Source organism: Desmodus rotundus, chromosome 3, assembly GCF_022682495.2.
Source record: "Desmodus rotundus isolate HL8 chromosome 3, HLdesRot8A.1, whole genome shotgun sequence".
Classification (NCBI taxonomy): Eukaryota; Metazoa; Chordata; class Mammalia; order Chiroptera; family Phyllostomidae; genus Desmodus; species Desmodus rotundus.
Window position 1 is genome coordinate 123,332,059 of NC_071389.1, and position 16,711 is coordinate 123,348,769.

The window sequence follows — 16,711 nt, forward strand, 5'->3', positions numbered from 1 at the left end:
AAATTGTAATACAGTGTGAAAGTCACTGCAATGGAGATACTTACTGTGTGCTATGGGGGTACATAGAAGCTGATGACTAACTTTTCCATAATTATCTAATTTTCAGGCCTCATATTTTTGTTATTGTTTTGTCTATGTTATTTGTTTCATCTAGGAGCCCACAAAATTTTCAATAATATTGAAGTACCAATTTCTTTGGAAAGAAATAGAAATAAACTAATCTATGAAATAATAACAAATGTGTGTGTGAATAAATTTAGTATGTACCGTGTAAAGTCATGTCTTCACGAAAGCCATGTCTATCTATCCAGAACCTCAGAATCTGATGCTATTTGGAAGTAGGGGCTTTGCTGTGTGAAAGAGAACCAGAGCTATACAATAGTTAAAAGAAGTAAAAACAGATTTTATTCAGCAACTACTGCATAGGAAGAAAGAGACTTTAGTAGAGAACAGAGCTCAATTCCAAATATAACCAGGACAAGCGATGATATATAGCCAAGTTAAAGATATCAGTGGGCATCATGCACAAGGGATTTCCCGCTAAAACTGCTTAACAGAATTCTTGCTCAAGGCAGGCCCAGATGATTGAAACCAAGGATGGGGATGAGCAATAGGAGCAGATATCATGGGTGATCATATACAAGGGTAGGGTTATGACTTCACAGAATTCTTTGCTAAGCCTGGGCTGAGCAGGCCAAAGACAGAATTGGGGCCAGGGTTGCGGCCTCGTCAAAGAGATCTCAGAGAACCTGAAAAGTTTAGCGAATATCATCATGATGTTAGGTGTGAGTGCCTTGCTTACCTCTTTCAATTGCCCTGAACAGACCCTGAGGTGAGTAACTATGAAATTGAATGGAAAGGTTATTTTTTTTCTTTTAAAATCTTGTTATTTTGGGTTCTCTGTTTGAAGTGACTGCTTATGGATAGGCACAAGTCTGACAATGTGCATCAGAAAGGGAAAATGCCAGCTCTTACTCTCTCATTTCTGCAACTTCTATCTGGTATCTCATCCATTGTGAAATGAAAAAAGACAGTAAATACAGGTTCATTCAGCAAGACTTCTTCCTTTTCCCTGATAACAACACTTTAATTGATACTACATCCCTTAACTATGAGATTAAATAGATATGTCCATGAAAACATTTCTAGAACAATTAGACACGTATGTTATACAGTAGATCACTGTGGTTAAGAAAATAGAGCATTGCCATAGAAGCCAAGTGCCCATTCCAGAAGCTGACTCTTTGTGAAGTCTCTTAGTCTACATATTCACATTTTTAATTAGAAATCTTATTTATCACAAAGTTATCTAGGTATTATGAAGATACATAAAGTAAAGTTAAATATTCAGCTTTAGAGAAAAAATTATACAATCACGTGCTCCATGAAGACAAGGACTGTTATCCGTTTTGTTTACTGCTGGATCCTAGGCATTTTGAACAACGTTTTTGTACATGGGTGCATTCAAAAAAGTTGTTGATAAACAAATGAATGGATATAATAATGCTTACTTTATGTTCCATTAGGAATTACTGTCTCTGCATTTTGCCAAGAGTGCTAGAGATAATATACAAATGATATTGACCTAGATATTCAGACACACATGGAGTTCTGCACAATAGTGTTTTGGTAAAATCACATTTTCAGTGAATTACAGGTTGTGATTTATTTGTTAATCATTGTTTATAAGAAGTTTTTTTATTTAACCAATTAATTTATCTGCCCAGGTAAAATAGAGACCAACTTTTATAGTTTGCAAATATCCAATTACCCTCACTAATTATTAAGGGTGCGATACTCCGCAGAGGAATGATGGCACTGACATAATTTCTCATTGCCCAAAAGACTATAAAGCCATACATATCTCACTGGAAATATCTTGCTTTCTATTCTATTTTATTGCTCTTACAGCTTGATTATATTTTTCTATAAACTAATAGGAATGATGATATATTTATTAGGCCCACAGTGCTTTGAAAAGCATTTTTTAGATTCATAGATGAATGTAAATGCATATAAAAACAGCCTCATTTTTAACCATTTTATTCATATGTACAAATATATATATCTTCTATAGTAAGGTTTCACTGACTACTGGCTGTTAAAAAGAAAGTGAACACGATATCTTTCACAGAATTCACATTTCATTATTTGTTATATACATTTTTCTTTCATATTAGAAAATATAGTTATAGACTTTTGGGGGGGACACACTTTTGGTCACAGGTTTGCATTAGAAAGTAAATTCCATGTTTATCACCAGTAGATTAGTAATATAAATATTACGGTGCTTAGAATGATTTCTGCCACCGCAGTAAAGAAAATCAATGATTAGGCAACTTTCATTTCAATGGTTTATGGTTAGAGCTACAGTGAAATGTTCATGCGATATCAAATATTAAAAACAAACAAACAAAAGTACAAGATGATCATCCCGCCTTGTCAGGGAAAATAAACATTCATGAATTGCCTGCTGTACCCCCCGCATATGGGCTTCAACTCCAAGATAACTGTATCGTTTTTGGACTGTTTTTCTCTGATTGAGTAGAAAACTCCTTCTTCATACACAACAGTGACAGAGGAGTGGTGCCGCAGTCCGAGGATGAGGCTGGATCATTGTCGCTGCGGTTGACAGTTCTCGAGGTCTAATGTGGCAGAGAACACATAAGTAGGCATGGTTGCTGACCAAGTTGTTAACAGCCTATGCTGAAGGAAAGTTTCTAGGCACTAAAACAGTTTGTTTTCATATTAGGTAACTTTAAGGCATACCAGATTAGGGTACCCATGAGAAATAAATCTGGTGGAAAGGTTTCAAAGAGATCAGAAGGCTCCAGAATTAGATTTCATAGAATGACCCTAGTCTCCCCTGTCAAACATCACTAAAACTAAACTAACACAATCCCTGGATTAAATTTATTCATATGGAAAATAATATAATAATTAACAAATAATAACATAAGAATAAACCCTGTTTCATGTACTCACAATTGTAAAACTACTTTTGTCCCACCCTGTGTTTTGCCGTGTATAATGCCCAATTTCTGTGCCCAAATTTTTGAGGGAAGAATAAGGATGATCATTATACATGGGTATAATGATTACATGCCATGAGTACAGTAATGGGTGTAATAATCCCATGTATAATGCTCACAAAAACATGGGAGTTTTTTGGCAAAACATCAAATCACCCAGGTGACTCAGCACCCCTTGCAGCCTGGACTTGGCACCCTGAGACTTCTGGCTTTTCCCAAAACTAAAATCACCTTTGAAAGGGAATAAATTTCAAACCGTCAATGAGATTCAGGAAAATATGTCAAGGCAGCTAATAGCAGTTCCAAAAAAGGATTTTGCAGAGTGGTTTGAACAGTGGAAGACATGCTAGGAGAACTGTGTGAGGTCACTAGGTGCCCACTTTGAAGGGGACTGAGGCGTCATTGTCCTATGTACAATGTTTCTTGTATGTTGTATCTGCTTCAATAAATGTCTCTATTTCTCATATTACATGGCTGGATACATTGTGGACAGACTTTCTAGGATTGATTAGTGGCCAAAGTAAGTTCTGAGTGACATATAGGTGTCTTTGAGGTCCCCTTTGATACGATGCCATTAGTTTGTCTTATCCCTGTATTGTTAAACATGGACTCAAAAAAGGAGTTGATTTTGTGATTCCTTCAAATTCTAGAAATGATTTTATGTTCATATATTTTTCTTTAATCCTCACCCAAGGATATGTTTTCTTATGAGAGAGGGTGGGGAGGGAGAGAGAGAATATCAATGTGAGAGAAACATAGATTGGTTGCCTCCCGTATGTGCCACAACCAGAGATCAAACCTGCAGCCTAGGTGTGTGCTCTGGCGGGAATGGAACCCACAGCCTTTCGGTGTGTGGGACAATGTTCCAACCAACTGAGCCACCTGGCCAGGGCTTATGTTCTGATGCATAATAGATAAGTGAATTTGGCCTAATTTTTCAGCCACTTAAAAAATAATATTATTAATTTATAAAACAAAGACATACCACTTAGTGTTCCTAAAACAATTATATAAATGCTTATAAGGAGTTTAACATAGTGCCTGGAAACTAGGAAAAAGCATGTTAAATGTTACTTACTGTTATTAAGTCACATAACAGATTGTTCCATTTCCTATAATTTGTTTCTGTAATCTGACTTAATTTGTATAACAAAATTTTATTCCAGACCTCGCAATTTCAGGTGCACCAAGATCTATGTTAGCTTCATGAGCAGTTGAACCATAACTTGCTCTGTCTCCAAATAACAAGTTTGATTTTTCTTCCTCTTTAAAAAAATAATACATGTAAGTGAATATTTATATTAGCAGTAAGGGCCTGAAATTGATATACTAATGGAAAGAAGATTGAGAACAAAATATCTCTTTATAATAATTGGAAATGTCACTAAATAACACTTTTCAAACATATGATTCTTTAATATTTTATTTTAGCTAGAATCAGGGGTTATGCTATTTTTGTCTCTTTGTACCAGGAGCCATCCGGGAATTTTGATTATAGTTCAATTTTAGCAAAAACTTTGAAAATGACACTGCAAAATTTGGATTATGTGGAGCTGTGGGTCTACAGATACTTTATCAAAACATTCATAAGTTTTTATTAGGCACTATCCTCAGAAAACAAAATTTGGATTAATTTATCATTTGCTAACTAACCACTGACAAACCATAACATTGAAAACCCCTCTTGAGAGGGAGGAGGAAAAAAGCAACTTCTCATTCATTCCAGCAAATAGATCAATAAAAAGATCTAATTTTTATGCAAAGGTTGGTGGTTAGCCAGGAAACAAAGGAAACATTCTGGCTAGTTGTTATGGAAGCTGCTTGAACACTGCAAATTCCCTAAATTTATAGCTCTTGCTGTTTTCTATATCACTTTGCAGTTCTCTGCTCAGGAAAAATGCTGTTGCGTAATGACAGAGACAGTGGGTTTGGGTTGCATTTTCCTTTGTAAAGCAGAATTAGCACTCTAGGAAATTCGACATTACTTTTGCCTCAAACTAGTTTAAAAAAAAAAAAACAGTCTCAAGCTTTCACAGAATAGAAAAAAAAACCATGCAAAATTAAGGTACAAAGGAAAGGTAATCTGAGACATACGACAGAGTTGTAAATGAGTAAGCCTTTACAAACTTAAGATGTCTACTTAAAGAAAAAGTAAAGGCATTTTTATGTCTGTGAAGTATCTTACTCTAGTAAGCTGCCCAGAACCTCTTCAACTAGATGTTTTATTACCTCAAGTTACTGAAAGCCAAAACTATCAATGCCTTTAAAAACAAGCTCCATTTTCTGAAAAACTCATTTTAGTGTTCATTCAACCTATGTGATATCTATTTATTCTTTGACATTTAGAAATCTCATCAGCGATGTTGTATGTACCTTTCCTCAATAGTCTGTTTCCTTTTTATTTGTCAGTTTTACGAGGGAGTTTTTCTATAAGAGAAACACAGGTTCATTTTCCTTGCATAAAACTTATAAATGAAAAAAAAGAAATGATAATTAAGACTACCATGGTATTTACTGTTTTTGTTCCTAACATTTGGGAAAATACCAATAATTTATAAAAGAGGTTGACAAACTTTCTGTAAATGCCACATAGTAATATTTTAAAATCTGTGCACAATATGTCCTGTCTTACTACTCTACTACAATAGTGCAAAAGCAGCCACACACAATATCTAAATAAAGCATGTGACTGTGTTAAAATAAATATTTACTTATAAAAATAGACCAATATTTTATCTGATCTATTGAATAAAGGACTTAATACCAGGTATCAAAACCTGCCTCATTAATACTGAGGGTATTTACTTTAAATAACTTTTCTATGAATTGAAGGAATTAGGTATATATAATAAATGAATGTCATTTATTTTTGTTGCTCTGCATCTGAACCCTCTTCTTATTTGCATTATCTTCTACTCTATGAGTATTGGTAGGGATTAACCTTCTACCACAGGAAAGTGAGATCCTCACGTTCTGAGACTTTCTTGCAACTAAGACATTAGTATGTAAAATTGGGTATAACTGCCTGTAAAATTGAGTAGAAAGATGTTAGTAACGTAAAGAATTAAGGTTCAAAAAGAAACCGTTCTAGCTGAGGGTTGTAGCAGAGACTGCAGATACAACACTGAGGCTCTACGTGCAGAAAGTATGGCAGTGCAGCCGCTGCCTGCAGAGACCAGGACTGCCATAGGCAGCAGTATTATCTGAAATGTGCACTGTTAAGCAATGGGACCATTACTGTATTGGCCAGACTGGTTTTATGCTAAATTCTTGCTTGTTTCAGCTTGCTTCCAAAATCTTACGCTGTCATTTTTCTTACAAGTGTGCTCACTCTCAAATATCCTTAAGAGGAGTTACTTCCTGAGATAATTATTTGATGGGAATTCTTGTTGCTTGAAATTAGTAACTGATTGATACAGAAATTTTTACTAGGAGAGGCTGTAGTGACTTGGGAAAATGTTAGTAGATTGATGAGTTGAGTCCAAGAAATACCACATGATTTCACTCATATGTGGAATATGTTGAACAATCTGAACTAACAAGGAAAACAGGGACAGACATAGATCGAGAGCACGTGACAACTAGTGGTTGGGGAGTTAGGAGGTAGAGGGATTGAGCAAAAAGGAAAAAGGACTGATGGACATGAGCAGCAGGGTGGTGATTGCTGGGGGAAGGAGGGTATATAAGGAGACTAAATGGTAATAGAAAAAAAACACACAATAATCAAAATAGCCTGTTACTGGTGTAAGAACAGACACATCGGCCAATTGAATAGATTAAAGAGCCTCTATGGTCAATTAATATTCAACAAAGGGGGCAGGAGCATAAAATGAAGTAAAAATAGCCTCTTCAACAAATGGTGTTGGGAGAGTTGGACAGCTTCGTGGAAAAAAATGAAACTCGATCACCAGCTTACACCATACACGAAAATAAATTCAAGGTGGATAAAAGACTTAAATATAAGTTGTGACACCATAAGAGTCCTAGAGGAGAACATAGGCAGAAAAATCTCAGATATTCCACGTAGCAATATTTTTACTGATATGTCCCTTAGAGCAAGGGACATAAAGAAATGAATAAACAAATGGGATCTCACCAAAATAAAAAGTTTCTGCATGGCTAAAGAAAACAGCATTAAAATGAAAAGAGAACCAACCATATGGGCAAACATATTTGCCAATGATACCTCAAACAATGGTTTGATCTCCAAAATATATAAAGAACTCACATGACTCCACTCCAGGAAGACAAACAACCCACTTAAGAAATGGGCAAAGGACTTGAACAGACACTTCTCCAAGGAAGACATACAGAGGGCCCAGATACACATGAAAAGATGCTCAGCATCACCAGACATCAGAGATGCAAATTAAAACCACAGTGAGATTGCATTATTAGTGTGCTGTCTTTTATGACTCCGCAGTTAACTTACCAAGTTCAGCAAAGGCTTCATCAAAAACTGTTTTTGCAGGAGTGTAGGCTTTCTCCGGGAAGTTCACAACCTCGTAATAGAACACAGAGAAGTTATGGGCCAGGCCCAATCTGATAGGATATGTTGGTTGCATTTAATTTTTGCTGATTTCAAAAGCTTCTTGGTATGTTTGTTGAGACTGACCCACAATACCTTTCTTGTCATCCCCAGCAGCAACCTCAGCCAAGTAACGGTATTAGTCTCCTTCATTTTCTAAAGAAGACTGCTTTCTGTTTGTGAAATGTTGGGGATCAAGAACTTTTCCAAGAGAAACAGTATGTCATTGCAGACATCTATTAACTGGGTCTCAATCTACTCTGTATTCTCAAGCCATTTGCTGTTTTTTCTCAGCACCTTCTATCTTTTGCTCAATACTCGAGATGACCCTTCAAGATGACCTATGGGGTTCCTACATTTTTATAAGCAACTAAGAGAAAATTCCTCTCCTCATTGAATAACTTGGCTCCTTGCTCAGTTACAGACTTCATGCAGGCTGCCATATAATATCGCTCAGCCTGCTCAGCCATCTTGGCCTTCTGTACCCCCTCATTTTTATCCATGACAGTTATCCATTTTATTTAAGAACTACTAAGAAAAGTAGTTAAGCTACTTTTTGGTTTGGTTGCATCCATATTATTTGTTTTCAGCATCTATTTTTTTTCTAGTTCAGAGCTTGAGACAGAATATTTTTTTAATTAAAAATATTTTTCCATTGCTATTTAGTCTCTTTATACCCACCCCCCACAATCACCACACTGTTGTCCATGTCCATGAGTCCTTTGTCCTTTTTGCTTGATCCCTCCCCCTCCTAAACTCCTCTACCAATAGCTGTCATCCTGCTCTCTATCTATGTTTGTCTCAATTTTACTTATTACTTCAGTTTGTTCTTTAGATTCCACATATAGGTGAAATCGTATGGTATTTGTCTTTCTCTGATTGGCTTGTTTTACTTAGCATAATGTTCTCAGGTTCACCCATGCTGTTGCAAAGGGTAAATTTTTTTCTTTCCTATGGCTGAGTAGTAGTCCACTGTGTAAATGTCCCATGGTTCTTTTATCCACTCATCTACTGATGGACACTTGAGCTGCTTCTTATTTTCCAAAAAGATGTACACCAATAGATATACATATATTTTACCACAATACACATATAATATGTACACATATATCCCACCCCACCTGTTCTTATAATTTCATGTTGATACTTTTCCATGTGATGTGTATAATTTATAACTGAGTTGAGAAATATATAATGATGAAAGTGATGTTATGGGACTTCTGAGCCTTCTGTCTATGTCTGTCTTAGACATGTTTTGAGGAGCCCTGAGTGGGCATACAAGAAATCTGGTTATATTGAAATCATTATACTGAAAGGAGCACACAAAGGACATCAAAGAGAGAGAGCTGCCTGACAAAGCCCAGGTGTTTCATTGCTCATGTGTTCTCATATGTTTTTAACATGCCTTCAGATGATACCAGCCCCATTCTCCAAATCACGTTTAGAATGCAGACTTCAGCAGAGATAAGCTGTCATAAGCAAAATAAATGTTGTTTCAAGCCCCTAAGTTATTGAGTAGTGTGTTACACAGTCCTACTAACTGGGCAGGACTGTTCAGATACTGACTGGTAGGATAGTCTAGTGAGAGAAAGTCTTTATTTTCTGACACAGAGAATATAGCACTATATTCTCTGTGGTAATCTTGTTTTTCCCCATGGGTCATTTAGGAAAAAAAAATTACTAAAGTTTAGTTAGCATGAGGTGATATTTAATTATAGTTAACTTATCTTATATCTAAACTTTGTTCTCTCCATTCTAAGAACATTTCATGAAGATATGTCAACCATTCATTTTTTAATTGTTCATGTTTCTCACAAATCTATTAGAATTTGTCTAGGTTCTTCAGTTTTGTGAGAAGTAGCAGTGATATATAAAATCATTTGTTCAAATCATTTTAACCTAAACATGAGGACACCTACCCAACTGTTAATCGTTAGCAAAATAACAGTATGTATCTAGCAAAATGATTTATTTACTTATTTTTTGGATTACATCTAGTTTTTCATTTATCAATTGCTTCCTGACTAGTTTTGTATAGAGCAATTTAAAAACTTTGACAAAATTCCAAAACTAAATTAATATTGAAATTAATTCCCAAACTGAAATTAATATACCATGATTAAATGACAGTATGCCACTTTAATTAAAAATAAGCTATTAAAATTGAACTTTAAATTTTATGTAAAATATTAAATTTTATTTTCTATCTATTTTCATGATATATTAAGACATCACTACTTAAGTAAATCTCAAATATAGGTTTATATATTTTGTTAAACAAAATCTTAATTATTAATTTTTGAAATAAATAAATGTGAGGTTGTTTATATTTTGACAGATTGGCCAGATAAAATGAAGAGATAAAGGAGATCAGGAAAAGTTGTGAAAATATAATTTCATGTGATTTGGTTTGAGGTGAACTTTTCTCTAGTCAGTTAAGTGTTATTAGTTGCTGCTTGACAAAGGAACTTATGATACAGGCACCTTCACATCCAGAAATAGGTGTGTTGGACAGGATCATACTACAAACAAGAGAAAATAAATTACTATCTTTATTTCAACTGTGATAAATCTTGAATATGTGTCAGACTCTTCAATTTCTATTTAAAGAAAGATGTGAAGTGCATATAAATGTATAACTTTTGTGGTTAAAATTTTAAATATACACACTTTTCTAAGAAATATTATTTGGTTTCAATTTAAAAAACAAATAATTTGTTATATGTTTGAGTGATAGAATGGTTCAAACACTATAGTCAGATTCTTTTATGCTTAAAATATCTATGTATCTATCATTTGATATATGTATACATATATGTATGTATCTACCTTCCTCTTATTTAATATTTATAAGAAAACTAATAATGCTTTTCAATTGCTGCACAATACTATGCTTTTCAATTTCTGCAAAATATTAATTTATCATTCAGTTAGTGAAATCAAAACTGATAAAGTGTAATAAGTATACAGAAAATTAAATGTCACAAAAATTAAATACTTTGCTAAATTTACACAGCTGCTGACTGCATAATCCAGTATTTGAGCAAGTGCTTTAATTTGATATTTATTCATTAATTTATTTAATAATACTAATTGTTATCCTGAAGAATATATTTGTAAGACACATAATCAAAACAGATTACTGTTAAAGCTAAATCAGTGTGATTAAAGTTATATCAAGAAATTATATAAGTCACTAAGAAAAGTATACAGTCCAGGGGAAAAAATGGTACAAATAAGTATCTCAACAAAAAAGAAAGAAAGGAAAAGACATACATATGACCAAGAATTTAGAAAGAGCTGTTCAACCTCATTAGTGTTCAAGAAAATAAAAATTATAGCCACAGTGGGATAATATAGTGGCTATTATTTGCAAATAAATAAATCTGACAGTAACAATTGTTGAGGAGAATATAGATCCATTGGGATCCATTATAGTGAGAGTGAAAAATGACATATCCACTTTGAAAAAGTTTGGTGCTATACTTGAGCTTGATTTTATTATCATGAATTTATACATGTCCTGTCTAGCATTGTAATTGAAAGTCAGCGGCTCAAGGGAATTGATTTCCCTAGAGCAACATTAGGAATGTACAAGGATATTCACAGCTCAGTACTCTCAAAAGCAAACTCCTGGAAAAAATCAATCATTTATAAACAAGAAAATAATTTAAAAAGAGTAAAAAACAGGTGTACAGTCACACAATTGAGTATTATATATCATTCAAAATAAGCAAATATATAGATAATGCTTAACAAGTAAAACAAATTATTCTCCAACAAATACATAGAAATTTGTATTTTTGTGGCATTTTTGTACTTTGTTTTTTTTCATTTTTAATTGTTTGTTATGTGGACATAATGTCTCTTGACTGAAACCTGAAATAAATTCAAGATATAATTGGAGGAAATGGAGATTGCATTTATTTGCACATGTATATGTCAAAACTCTAACAATATAGCTACAGAAACTAATATTCATGCTACCATTCTATGGTTTTAAACATTTTCCAAAAATTTCCACATATTCCAAAGAAAAGTAATGGATCCACATAGAGGCATCACCTAAAGGTAACAACTGTGAAACATTTTTCCCAGTTATTTTTCTTTTTTCTTATTTTTTTTAGTGTTTTGGGGTTTTTATGCAGTACTTTGAAAAAAATATTAGTTAAAATGTTGTCATTTCACCTCTACATAATTTGCACTGTTATCTTGAAATTTTTAAACCCATTTGAATAGCCACCTAAACAGTTCTGTGATCTGACTTCTGTGGAATCCTCGCCATTAAATGACTGAACTAACTACCACCTTAATAGTATCTGCCCTGTTCAATTTGGTTACACATCATGGTTTCTCTTTCAAAAGCACCCCTGACCCATTACCCTTTAGAGGGTCCTGTTTTTCCTTTCTTTCTCCCACCCTCCCTCCCTTCTTTTCTTGCTTTCTTCCTTCCTTCCTCCATTTTACTGTTAAACTTTTTTCAACTTGCTAGAGATTCTTTCAGTGTGATTATTGGCGGTTGATTTCTCTTACCCTGGGCTAAGATCATCAGAAAGTTTCTTTCCTTCCCTCTACTATCTTTGCACAGCTATTAATCTTGTATGGATATTGATTTTTAAATTGTCTTTTCCCCCCAAACACTGTTTATGTAATACTCTCAGGATACTTGCCACCTATTTTTGTTAAATATGTGGTGTCTGAATTTGTTTGTTTGGCTAGGCATATTTTTTTAAGAGGCGTTCTGGGGTATATTGAAAACTTTGTCCCAACCATTTAATTTTACTAACTGAAAGTCTAACAATATAAATTTAATAAAATTAAGTCTTATACAGAAGATATTTTTAAAATAGTTACTTCAGGGGAGGAAAAGCATGCATTAAAGGGGGAGGACTGTAAGTTATTGTTGAGATTTTGGCTTTTATGTTGACATCTGATGTATTTTTGTGTTCTAGTAAATTATTTTATTAGAAAGAAAAATATATAATCATAAATGGGTTGATTAAATTGTGCTTTGATCCAATGTCAACAACTGATATTATTTTGTGTATTCAAGGTTTTAAAAACAATTATTTAAAATGAAGAAAAATATTTATTTTTTGTAAAATGTATTATATGGCCAGTATTGATATGTTCTAGGTTTTGGGGATAGAGTAGTGGAGAAGCAAATGTTTTAGTACCTATGAAACTTAAATTTTGGTGAAACAGAGATAGACAACTAGCAAATGATCCGACAAAATATCACATATTTTATATATTATTGACAGATATTGCAGCAAATTAAAGTTGTGTATGGAAACAAGCATGATATACTTCATGGTTGGAGAGTCTGTTAGAATATTTTCCAAGTTGGTTGGACTCGGAGAAAATGAAATTTAAGCAGAGAAATTTATGGAATCATGGAATTACCACACACAAATCTTGGGGCAAGACCATTCCAGGAGCAGGAACACCAGCACTAAGAGAACAGGCAGAAAGGGGTTTGGTATTTTAAAAGCACAGCAAGAAGTGTAAGGCTTGTAGATGGTAGTGAATAACTGGGAGAGTGGTTGGAAGGTTAAAAGGATTTGGCTGCTTCCTAATGACAAATAGATCGTGTAAGGACATAAAATCTATTTGGATTTAATCTCAAAGATAAATATTTGCATTTTAGTATGAGGTGGAGACAAACCACTAAGCAAAGGAGTGATAGGTCTGGTTTCTATTTTAAAAACATCACGCATAATAATAATGGAATGTTTAGGGAATCAATGCATTAATTTAATCATGAGTTGTGAATTGGAAGTTGTTTGCAGGAGAGGTAGTGATTAGTGGTTGTATTGATAATCTGTTTAAGGTGCATCCTTAGCTCCTTCTGACTGAATATGTTAATAGAAGAATGAATGGATAAAACAGTAACTTTACAGTTTTAGGCTTAAGCAAATGAGTTAATGGGTGTGCCCTACTCATCTAGGAAAGACAGTGCAGGAAAAGTTTAAAGGGATTGATAGTTTAGCTTGGAATTTATGCAGAAGAAATCAGTGTACAGAACATTTCAAGTCAGAAGTAGCCTAGGGAGCAAGATAAAAAGCGAGGTATGAGAAATGAGTTCTGAGACACTCTAACATTTACAAGTTGCAAAGAGGAGACAAGGATGGAGAAGGAGAGAGAGCTTAGGGACAGAAGTGGGAAAAATTTCTGTCCCTGTGGCAAAGAGAATAAAAGTATTTAAAAGAGGGTGGCATGAACAGCTATTTCCGAATTCAGATTCTCTATGATTTACAATTATATTCTTTTAAAAATATGTTTACACATATCCCACAGCTGTTCTCTTTCTCTTATTTATGTTTGATTTGTGTTTATTTCTTGTTCTCAGTGAACAATAATTTTCTCCTTTGCTTTTGTTATCATTTAATTAGATGATTATAATAACACTTTAGTTGGACATCATGCTGTAAAATAGCCAGTAAATGGCTTATATATATATATATATATATATATATATATATATATATATATATTGGAATCAGGGATTTGAAAAATTGTTACTTATATGTGCAGTTGAATCCCACATATATATACATATATATGTATATATGTGTGTGTGTGTGTATATATATATATATATATATATATATATATATATATATATATATATATAAATGTGGGGACTGTAGTGAAAGAAGCATAAAGATATCATTTGAAATAATGCCATTCACACAAAGGCATCCATAGGAGTTCAGCTTTGAGTAAATCTACAGAATGGGTGGTGGGGACAATATATTGATATTTATTTAGTCTTTCTGTACAAAAAAAATCAATTTTATGTTCTAATATATTTTCAGATATGATGATAGCATATAATCAAGGAGATAAATAAGCCTCAGTTTTATTCCTGAAATGTTTGATAGTCTTATATTTGATACTTCTGAAAATATTGGAGATACAGCCTGAACCACTTGGAAAAGACTGAGTTATCATTATACTTACAGGTGGGGTTTTTTGGGGTTAATATAAATTTATGTGGTGCTTAGTTAATGCCTTATGTTGAGTGAATCATTGATGAAGCATACTTCATGACGTAAATGAGAGATATTATATGCCTAGAAGGAGCTGAATTACTGCAGAAGTCACACATTAAAATTGTCAAGTATTTAAAAAGTATTTTCCATGCTACCTGGGACAAATCAGAAAATCTGGTGTAGACTTGAAACTGATAACTAAGAGGATGAAAGAGACACCACATGATAACTTCTAGCTCCAATAATGACGCTAATTAAGGCACTCAAATACGAACCAACAGACCATTTCTGGAGTCTAGGATATTAAAGCATTTAACATTTATTTTTATCATGCTGTTCTTTTGAGTTCCCAAATCTAGCACATTGGGGGTTTCATTTCTTCTCAGAAAATAGATTCACAATTATGATGCTTCACTCTATGTATATTATTTATTTTATATTTTAAACATAACATATATTTAAACATAAAACATAAAATATATTTAAACATAAGACATATTATTTATTGTATGTTTTAAACAAACATTTTACTGGTAGCAGAAAAAATAAAAGAGGTAAAGTTATGGCCCAATGTATTTCAGCTTAAAATGTCATGTGGTGTTTGGTTTCTATGATATAATTGCCTCATTTTTCTCCAATGAAATATTATTTGTAATTTATTTTAACCAATATTAAGTGATTTTATTGAATGACATCGAATACAGATATATCTATGAAAAAAATTGGCAGTATATGGTGGCTTAAACAAGTAGACTTGGATTTGCCTTTCATTAGAGGATAGAGAATGTAACTGGGCTCTGTTCCACAGTGTCTGTGGTTTTTCAAGGTCATTTCATAAATATTATATTCTTACTAGCAATTTATAAAGTTCTAGCTGCCTTGATCTTTTTCTTTTCTCACAGAAAATGAGGAGTTAATGTCAATCATCATATTAACACTTTAGCAAAATCAAATTTAAAAAAATAAGTAAAATGGGGAATTCATGATGGTCATAGGATGGGTGGAAGTTATATTCACCCCAGCACCAAACAGGAATTAGAAGTAAAATGTGAAACAACCAATCTGAATAACCAACTGAAGACTAGCTGAATGGAAGCTTTATAACCAAAGATTTACAGAAGAGGCCACATAGAGACTGTTAGAAAGGGCAGAGACACAGCAAGGGCTGGGCCCACTCCCACAGGCAGCAACTGAGATTCTGGATGGATATCTCAGCTGCAAAGGTTCCCCCTGAGGCATGTGGGGACTCAACCTCCTGCTGGGCTCCCCAGCCCAGAGGATCAGAGCCAGGGAGAGGCAAACATAAAACGTCTGTCCACCAGAGAGAGATAGGAGTCTGCCTAAGACACAGGTGTCCTTTTGAGGGGACAATACACAATATCTCATTGGCAGGCACTCACCCTGGGCTCCGGAGGAGAGAGGGCAGAGTGGACTAGAATTGTGTGAGGACAGACTGGGGTTTGTGGCTGTGGGGAGTGGCTGAAGGGACAATACCTGGGTCCCTGTGGTAAGTCCTTCTCCCACACCACAAACACCATTTTTAGGGAGAGCACTTCCCTCCTAATGGCTTCAGTCTGGGGGAATACAATAGGCCCACCCTCCAGACTCCCTGTTGCCCCTACTCTGTGGAGCTCACACCTGGCAGAGGAGTCAGGTATATTTGCTGTGAGTTTAGAATTCCAGGCAGACTCAGGAGGTATCAGTGACTCAGTTGTGTGGCTCTGGGGTTGGGTCCACTCCCCCTACCTTCTCACAAACCTAAGCATGGACTCCCCCTAACAGGAAATCCCAGTGTTCTGTCTTCTCCAAGTCAAAGAAGATCATCCTTACTGTCCTTTAAAACTGTATAAACCACAGAACTATGAAATAGGGTCTTATGAACTGGGCGTCTTGGATTACTCATACCTAACTTTAATGAAATTTAAAAATTGAATCAGTGGCATGTCAGCAACCAAGGCAGTTTTGAGACATCTCGTATGTTAAAATATATGGAAAAGTTAAAACATGAACAAAGTGGGCAGGAAGAAATCAGTAAAAGTAAGAATTTGAAAATGCTGGCTATATATATAAGATGAGAATTCAAGCCAATTCTCATTAAATTTTAAAGGGCAAAACGAATTGAATAAGTTGAAGTATTTGGGGAGCATCCAAGG

At 34.3% G+C, this 16,711-nt stretch overlaps 1 pseudogene; it reads right to left on the bottom strand.

The window, feature by feature from the left end:
• Positions 1-7,388: 7,388 nt before the first annotated feature.
• LOC112308326 (14-3-3 protein zeta/delta pseudogene) lies at positions 7,389-8,063 on the bottom strand (annotated as a pseudogene).
• Between the last annotated feature and the right edge of the window lie 8,648 nt (positions 8,064-16,711).